Here is an 8,794-nt window from a genome sequence, read left to right as displayed (position 1 = left end):
GCGTTAATTACCTCTGCACTGGGGCTTGCTAGGAGACCCCTAGTTGACTGCCGGTGATGTCAGCGTTAATTACCTCTGCACTGGGGCTTGCTAGGGGACCCCTAGTTGACTGCTGGTGATGTCAGCGTTAATTACCTCTGCACTGGGGCTTGCTAGGAGACCCCTAGTTGACTGCCGGTGTGGTCAGTGTTAATTGCCTCTGCACTGGGGCTTGCAGCCAATTGATTTTAATTTCTCTCAGTAAAAGAAAACAAACACAACATACATCTGGGATGAATGAAAACTCCTCTGAACCTGAGTTCAGATGCTTCAGCAGAACTGGGCAGTGCAACTCTGAGGTTGTATTTTTATTATAAAACATGTATCTGACTATAAAATTACTTGATAAAAGCAAACATTTGGCGCAGAATTTTGTTTTGAGTCTATTCCAATTTCTTTTCGAAATTCATATCACTTATTTCATTTGAGTAAAAATAGTTGTATTTCAAGATTGATAATTTGTAGGATGAAGTAGTTATCATGGTGGAGAGCCAGCCTAGAAGCCCAGTTCCTGGGTCTGAATCCGGGCTCTGCTGGGTAACAGGCGTGAACTTCTGAGCAGTGTGAGACCTGCCAGGCCCTGTGAGTCCCGACTGCCTGTGAGAAGTACCAGCCAGTGTCTTTTCCTTCTGGGACATCACCGTTTATTTCTTTTGCCTGTTCTCCTATCAGGTTTTGTTCTTTTTTGAGTCACAGCTACTCATATTTCCTTGATGTCAATTCTTTGCCAGTTATATAGGCCATTTTATTTACTATATACACCTTCTGCTTTAATCTTATTTATTTAGAGACAGGGTTTTCTCACCCAGGATAGAATGCAGTAGCATGATCACAGCTCACAGCAGCCTCAAACTCGTGGGCTCGAGTGATCCTCCTGCCTCAGCCTCCCTAGTTGTGGGCACTATAGGCACCTGCCACCACACCTTTTTACTTTTTTTTTTTGGAGATAGGCTCTTGGAATGTTGCTCAGGCTGGTCTCAAACTTTTGGCCTCAAGTGATCCTCCCTGTCCCCCCAGCTTCCCAAAGAGCCGGGATTACAGGGTGAGTCCGGGCTCCTGGCCTGTGGCGACTCCTCCTTCTCTCTTTGTGGCATCTTTTCATACTGTCAAATTTATCAGCTTTTCTTGTGGCTTCTGACCATTGCCTCTTTCCAAAGCAATCTTTCCTTATAAAGCTACTTTTTCTGTATTTAAAATGAAATTTATAGCTTATGATTTTGCTTTTCATACTTTTATTGTTAACCCCCCTGGAATTTATTTTTGTGTGTGCTATGAGGAATGTCGTGTGAATTTCTGAACCTCGTCCTTACTGGTTTGCGTCTCAGCTACTCTGACTGCTGACGTGTTGAACAATGCACCTTCCCTGGGTTCTTTCTAGTATTTCCTCAAATGTAGTTTTGCCAAGAAGGCCGCAGGAGTGATGCTGTACCTTTCCGATGTGTCCCCTTGGGAGGCACCCAGTGTTTATTTACCCCGTTACTGATGAAGCGCTGGTCACTTGGTTAAGTTGGTGTCTACAGGGCTTCTCCATTATAAAGTCTTACTGCTGTTCCTTTGTAACTACGCACATCTCCTGTTTCTTGCCAGACTTTGACCACCAGTTTTAGAACTACTGGTTAACCTGTCAGGCAGGAGCGATTATCTTTTGTTACCTAGAAACGCAGCGCCAGCCAAGTAGAAGGGAAACCATCCCTGAAGGCCAATGTGCCAGCACCATCAGCCCAGTGCTTCACACAGCAGGAGAGAGCTTCTTCCTGCTCTGCTCACCGACGGTTGTCGGGGGTTTCTGCTCATTCAGGGATGTGGGTGGACTGGGATGGTCTGACACAGGCTTCCCAGTAAGGTGAGGAGAAGAGGATGAGGGGGATTGTGCATCAGCGCCTGAGGCTTTTGCTGGCAGCTGAAACACATCTCACCTCCACACTCCCTTGGCCAGAGTAAACCACCCAGCTCCACCCAGCTCAGGGGGGCACAGCCTTCCAAACTCCGCTGTGTGCTGGGGCAGGTAGAACTGGAATGTTCCTGAATAGCCCCCAGGCCTCCAGCACTGCATCTCCCAGAGTTCAGTTTTAGCCATATGGTGTGTGGTGCAATCAGGCTGTGCCCCGAGATTCTCTCTCTTTCAGAAGACGGAATACACACCTCTGAGTTCAGGCTTGTGCCTATGTCTCCTCTGGTCACTGGAACCTGGGCAAGAGTGACAGGGTGGCAGTTCCAGGCAGCAGTTTTAAGACCAGGCCATGATCTTTCACAGTCAGTAACTGTTCCCTCCTGGGCTGACCTCCACCGTGAGAACAGAGTGTCCTGGAGGAGGGCTGCTCTGTCATCCTGGGTTCTGAGATGACCGAGATGACCAAGGCACGAGGAGGAAAGTTGCGTAGAGCCTGGCTGGGCCCGGCCAAGGCCCAGCTGATATGTGCCTTCTGTGTAATGGGAACAAGAAATAAAGATTTTTTTGAAACAAAGATATTGGAGTTGGTCATTGTCGGGGCAGGACTGGGGTGCAGGAGGACGTGCTCTCCTTGCTTGCAAACAACTCGGGCATCGAGGCGAGCGGTAGTTTCATGCAATAGTTTTTAGAACAACAAATGTAACACAAAAGAATTTATGATGAACAAAATATCAAAACTTTGAGTCAAGACAGACAAGCAGAGTAGCCCAGCAAAAGCTGGTTTAAAAACGGTTCTGGCCGGATGCAGTGGCTCATACCTGTAACCCTACCACTTTGGGAGACCAAGAGGGGAGGATTGCTTAAGGCCAGAAGTTCAAGACCAGACTGGCAGTATGGCGAGTTCCCATCTCCACAAAAACAAACAAAAACATTTAGCCAGGTGTGGTGGTGTATGCTTGTAGCCCTCACTGCTCCAGAGGCTGAGTCAAGGTGATCGCCTGAGCCCAGGAATTCGAGGTTGCAGTGAACACTGATGACACTGCTGCTCTCTAACCCGGGCAACAGAGAGACAGCCTATCTCAAATAAATACATTAAAAAAAGAAAAAAGAAAGAAGTTTGATGCGCCTAAAGGAAACCTCAGTCGGAGCTTCAGCAAGAGAAAGCGGGGAACGGAAAGCTGGCAGGTTGTAATGGATGAAATGTCAGTGTCAGTTACAAACCTGCTTCTGAATAATGATCCATTATATTTTCTGCTCCATTTATAGGGAATTGTTAAGAGCTTTAAAGACATCAAGTGTCTCAAACAACAGACAGCAAAAGGATAGCAAATTAAAAAACAAAAACAAGTAAGAGGAATTTTAGGAATCTGGGCCCAAACTGTACTTTACTGGTGAAGGACTGATTTGATGGAGGTGGCTGTGGCTTAATGAGGGCGCCCCACTTTATGACACCCCCCGCCAGCTGGTGTTGCAAAAAGACAGGCCCAACAGACAGAATGAACACCCAAACACCATGTTTAAAAGAAGAGGGCTTTATTCCAGCTGGTGGGTGGCAGCAGACCCAGAGCCCCAAAACGGCCCGCTCCCCGACTGGCCCAGTCTTCTCCTTTTTATCTCCAGTCAAAAAGTTCCAGCCCATGGGCACCTTTCTCACTGGTCAGTTGCAATCCAGCTGGAGAAGCAGCCTGGGCTTTCACAGAACCACGGGCTTTTACGGAAGTTAAATTTCTACAAATTGCTAGAGCTGAGTCACCACAAGGAGAACCTTGCAGCTGTGTCCTGGGGGTCTCCTTGAGAAGACCTGTTCTCTTGGAGTTAGACCTTACTTCTTCTGGGTATCCTCTCACTGGCAGGGGACTTCCTCTCCGGGGTATGGTTTTCAAAACCCAGGCTTCATCGCAGGTGTGCCCAGGAAGCTCAGCCGCAGCAACTGTGTTCTCCGTTATCATTTCAGAAAGGTAAAGGGCATATTTAAAACAACTGAAATCTATTTCAAGTCGGGCGGATGCTTAGAAATCATGGTTGAATAGAAGGTAAGTCTAAACACCAGGTTGATTTAGTCGCCTGGATATGTCAACTGATCGACCAACCAAAGCTTGTGTGCTTACTTCTCTCAGTAAACAATCTGAGAATCTGTCATTTGCATTGTGATTGATAAAAGCTATAATCGCTGTTATCATAATAAGAGACAAAATGTGGACCCTAGAAAGCAGACACAGGACCAGGCAGCCCCTGAGGGGATTCTCCAGGTTTAACTTGCAACTTCCTGTGTCTCATTCCTAGAATCCCCGTTCTGTTGCCCAGAGCTGTGCTGAACTCAGTAGGTGCTCAGCAGATGTATGTCCATTTTTTTTTGTTTTTTTAAGAGACAAGAGTCTCACTTTGTCGCCCTTGGTAGAGGGCTGTGGCATCACAGCTCACAGCAACCTCCAGCTCTTGGACTTAGGTGATTCTCTTGCCTCAGCCTCCCAAGTAGCTGGGACCACAGGCACCCGCCACAATGCCCAGCTACTTTTTTTTAACTGCAGTTTGGCCGGGCTTGAACCGGCCACCCTCCATACATGGGGCGGGTGCAGGCACCCTACTCACTGAGCTACAGGCGCCATCCTCATTAGATACACGTTAAATGAGGGTTTAAGGAGATCTGTAAGGAAGTTTGTTCCACACTAGACTGTAAAAAATGTATACTTATTAGCATAGTTTGTTCCCTTTTGCAAAAATTTATTTTAATAGTAAATCAGGACACGTAGGACTCTTTGCAATAAAGTTATTAATATTTCAACAAAAATGCATCTCAATAATTGAGCAGCAGCCACACTTTCCCGTTGTGAGTGCTTCCGGCAGCTTCACTTCAAGGGCTCCTGGGGAGTGAAATTTGCATCAGAAAGAGAGAGTGCACTTCCCTTTCCACTTTTAGGAACATCTGTTTTTCTGCTCCTGGACATAACTGGAGTGTATAAAACTAGAAGATATATTTTTGTCAAATCGGTTCACTTAAATAAAAGCCTGTAACCCTAAAGAATTGCTTTAATCACTGTTTTTCTTAGTAACAAATATAATTAATGGCTAAATATCAATGGTTGATGATGCTTGTGAAAACTAGACAGTATTTCATAAACATTTAAGCTGTTGTTCTATATTTATGGGGGACTTACATTAGAAATTGTTGATATACTTTATATTTCAGAAGTTCTTTCAGGTATGGGTTTCAACTCAAATTATCTTAGAGATCAAATACTATACCTTATAGCTAAGTGTCTCTATGCAATACTTCTTAAATAGTGTCTTAAATTTGTGATTAATCTAAGTAACACTGAATTGTTTTCCCAGTAGAAATCTGCTACTTGAAAAGAGACTATTTAATTAAATAAATTTGCCTAAATGAAATAAATATGAAAAATAATAAAAGTACAAGGATTCATTAACGTGAATGTATGCGTATTTAACAAAAGTGAAGGCACTATTTAATTTCCTTAGCTTCATTACTACAAAGAATTAGAACAGGGAGTTTGAGCCATTCTTTTACTCCAGTACAAAAGATAGACTTTGTTGTGAAATTACGAATTCACTGACGGTGGCTCAGTGCCTATAGCTCAGTGGTTATAGTGCTGGCCACATACACCAGGGCTGGCGTATTGGAGCTTGGCCTGGGCCTGCTAAACAACAATGACAACTACAATATAAAAAAAAAAAGAAAACAACAATGACAACTACAATAAAAAAAATTAGCTGGGTGTTCTGGCAGGCGCCTGTAGTCCCAGCTACTTGGGAGGCTGAGGCAAGAGAATCACTTAAGCCCAAAAGTTTGAGGTTGCTGTGAGCTGTGACACCACAGCTCTTTACTGAGGGCGACTCTGTCTCAAAAAAAAGAATTCACTAATGGTGTAGACATACCATCTTGGCACCATTATGATTTAAATCTTTTTTCCAGTTGCATTAGTTAGGATATAGATTTGCTTTTTTAAAGACTCAAAATTGCAGTGGTTTACACAAGGTAGAAAAGGAAAAAAATAGTGAAACTTCTCTTCTGATAGAGTTTATATCATGGTGGAAGGGGGAGACTAACAAAAGAACACTCTCAGTCATTGAATCAGTATTGTTTAGCTACCGAAATAATGGCATGAGTAAGGTGCAGGTGTGTGGCTCATGCCTGCAATCCCAGCCCTTATTGCTTGAGGCCAAGAGTTTGAGACTGGCCTGGGCAACACAGCAAGACCCTGTCTCTAAAAAAAAAAAAAAAAGAGTTAGCTGGGCATGATGGCTCACACCTATAGTTCCAGGTACTTGGGACATTGAGGCAGGAGGATTGCTTGAGCCCAGGAGTTCAAAGTTACAGTGAGCTGTGATCCAATACAGTGAACCAGCCTGGGCAACAGAGTGCGATCCTGTCTCTAAATAAATAAATAAAAAGGAAAAGTTATGAATGACACATTTTTATTGGTATGTGGGAAGCTACAGAGTTTGGGAGTGAGGACCATTCCAGAAAGAAAAAAAAATATGAGCAGGAAAGCATGCAGCATGTTTGCTGAACAGGTAGGGGAGGAAGGCTAGAGCAGGTGTGGGTGGGATGGAGGGGAATAAAGGCTGGAGTGAGAGGCTGAAGGCACATCGCCAAAGACCTTAGAATAGCAGGTTACAAAATGTTAGTTTCATTTTACAGGCAACAGGATAATACAGATGCTTGTTAATTAGGACTATGGCCTGACAGGACTTCTGTTCTCTGTTCCTTCACAGCAGTCTACCTTCAAAGAACTTGAAAGTTCAGGTTCACTTTTAATGTGTACACAGTTGAGGCGTCCTGCTGAGATGGGACAAAACAACCAACTCCAGGAGGGGACTGGGGTTGGGGGGGGTGGCTTGTTCTGGGAAGACTTGGGGGGTAGAGGGCCGTGAATTTGGTGATTGATTGCAGAGACAGGGAGGATTATACAGGAGGTTACAGATTCTAGTTTGGGAAACAGTGTGGCTGATGACACCATCTACTGAGATTAAGACTGCTCCCCAGAAAACAGGGGTGTGTATGTTTTGTGTATAATTTGGAAGAAGACACTAATGATTACACTACTACAGCTGTGTAGTTAAAGGTGCCCACAAACACCTCGCTGGGGCTAGCAGAGCCCTGCTGAGACCTGTCACACACAGAAGATGCCAAGTCAGATGGCGGACAGTGCTCAGAGGACATTCAGCTTAACAAAAGGGACGCGTCCTGAGAATGAGTCCTCAGGTGGTTCCACCATTGTGCGAAGGTCACAGGGTGGCCCCACACAGACCTGGATGGCACAGCCTAGCCTGGGCCAGATGGCATAGCCCATCGCTCCTAGGCTGCAACCTGGACAGTGTGTTATGGAATAAGAGATAAAACCAGAACAGCTGTGTAGGGCAGTACGGTGCACACAACTCACAGGGCTGGAAGTGGCTCTGGGGGAGTCAGCGAGTGAGTGCAAAGCCGGGACGTCACCGTAGATGTTACGGACACTGCACACTTAGGCTGCACTATGTTTATAAGAAAATATTTTTATTTTTTCAATAATAACCTTAGCTTATGGTATCTTCTTTATAAACTTTTAAATTTTAACTTTTTGATTCTTTTCTGTAACACTTTCTTAAAAGCACATATTGTACAGGTGTACACAAATACTTTCTTGGCTGTGCATGGTGGCTCATGCCTATTAATTCTAGCACTGGGAGAGGCCGAGGTGGGAGGATCACCTGAGCCCAGCAGTTTGAGGCTGCTGTGAGCGAGGCTGACACAGGGACTCTAGCCTGGGCAAGACAGTGAGACCCTACCTTAGAAAAAAACCAAAACCCTCTTTTTTGTATCCTTATTCTATAAGTTCTTCCTATCTTTAAATTTATTTATTTATTTAAATTTTAAACCTTTTTTGTTAAAAACTGAGACACACACACACACACACACACACATTTGCTTAGGCCTATATACAGTCTGGTCACTAACATCACTGTTCTCCCCTGGGCATCTCCGCCCTCTGGCAGGTCTGTGGTGTGGAACAGCCATCTCCCGTGACGAGAGTGCCCTCTGCTGGAATCTCCCGAAGGACTGGCCCGAGGCTGCTTTACAGTTAATGATTTTAATAAGTAAAAGGAATACACTCTAAAATACTGGTTAAAAATATATACAGTGCAGTAATACTTAAGTTGGTCACACAGTCATTTGTTATCATTAATCATGCATTGTAACTAACTGCCTGCCGTGGGCAGGAGACCGCAGCGTGTGGGTCTGTCTATGTCAGCACATGGATAGGTGAGTACTGAGCCGGGCTCCCTGTGCAGCGGCCGTGACATCACTAGGCAACAGGAACTCTTTGGCTCCATCATAATCTTATGGGATCATAGCACCCTACCCCTGTAAATGGGCGTGTGGTTGACTGGGATGCTGTCAGGGGGCACGTCTGGACCACCCGGAACAGGTTTTCAGTGATCCCCTCGGTGGTGATGTCATCCCCCAGATGGAGACACCCGGGCCCCCGCCTGCACAGGTCAGTGGCTCTACAGACCCAGGGGAACTAACCCGACCCCCAGATGGAGACACCCGGGCCCCCGCCTGCACAGGGCAGTGGCTCTACAGACCCAGGGGCACTAACCTGACCCCCAGATGGAGACACGTGGGCCCCCGCCTGCAAGGTCAGTGGCTCTACAGACCCAGGGGCACTAACCCGAGGACTCGTTCTCATCTCCACATGCCTTGGAGTTCTCCGTCTCAGATGAGTCTAGAAAAGAGCAAAAATGCTCCAAGTTTCCTTTCCTGGTGCTGGAAGATGCCACCATCCCTCTCCATTCCGCACATTCCACTCAGGACAGGCCGGGAGACGCCTGGAAGATGCCACCATCCCTCTCCATTCCACA

Source organism: Otolemur garnettii, unplaced genomic scaffold, assembly GCF_000181295.1.
Source record: "Otolemur garnettii isolate 467f Iridium unplaced genomic scaffold, OtoGar3 scaffold00138, whole genome shotgun sequence".
NCBI lineage: Eukaryota > Metazoa > Chordata > Mammalia > Primates > Galagidae > Otolemur > Otolemur garnettii.
This window is presented reverse-complemented; position numbering follows the sequence as displayed.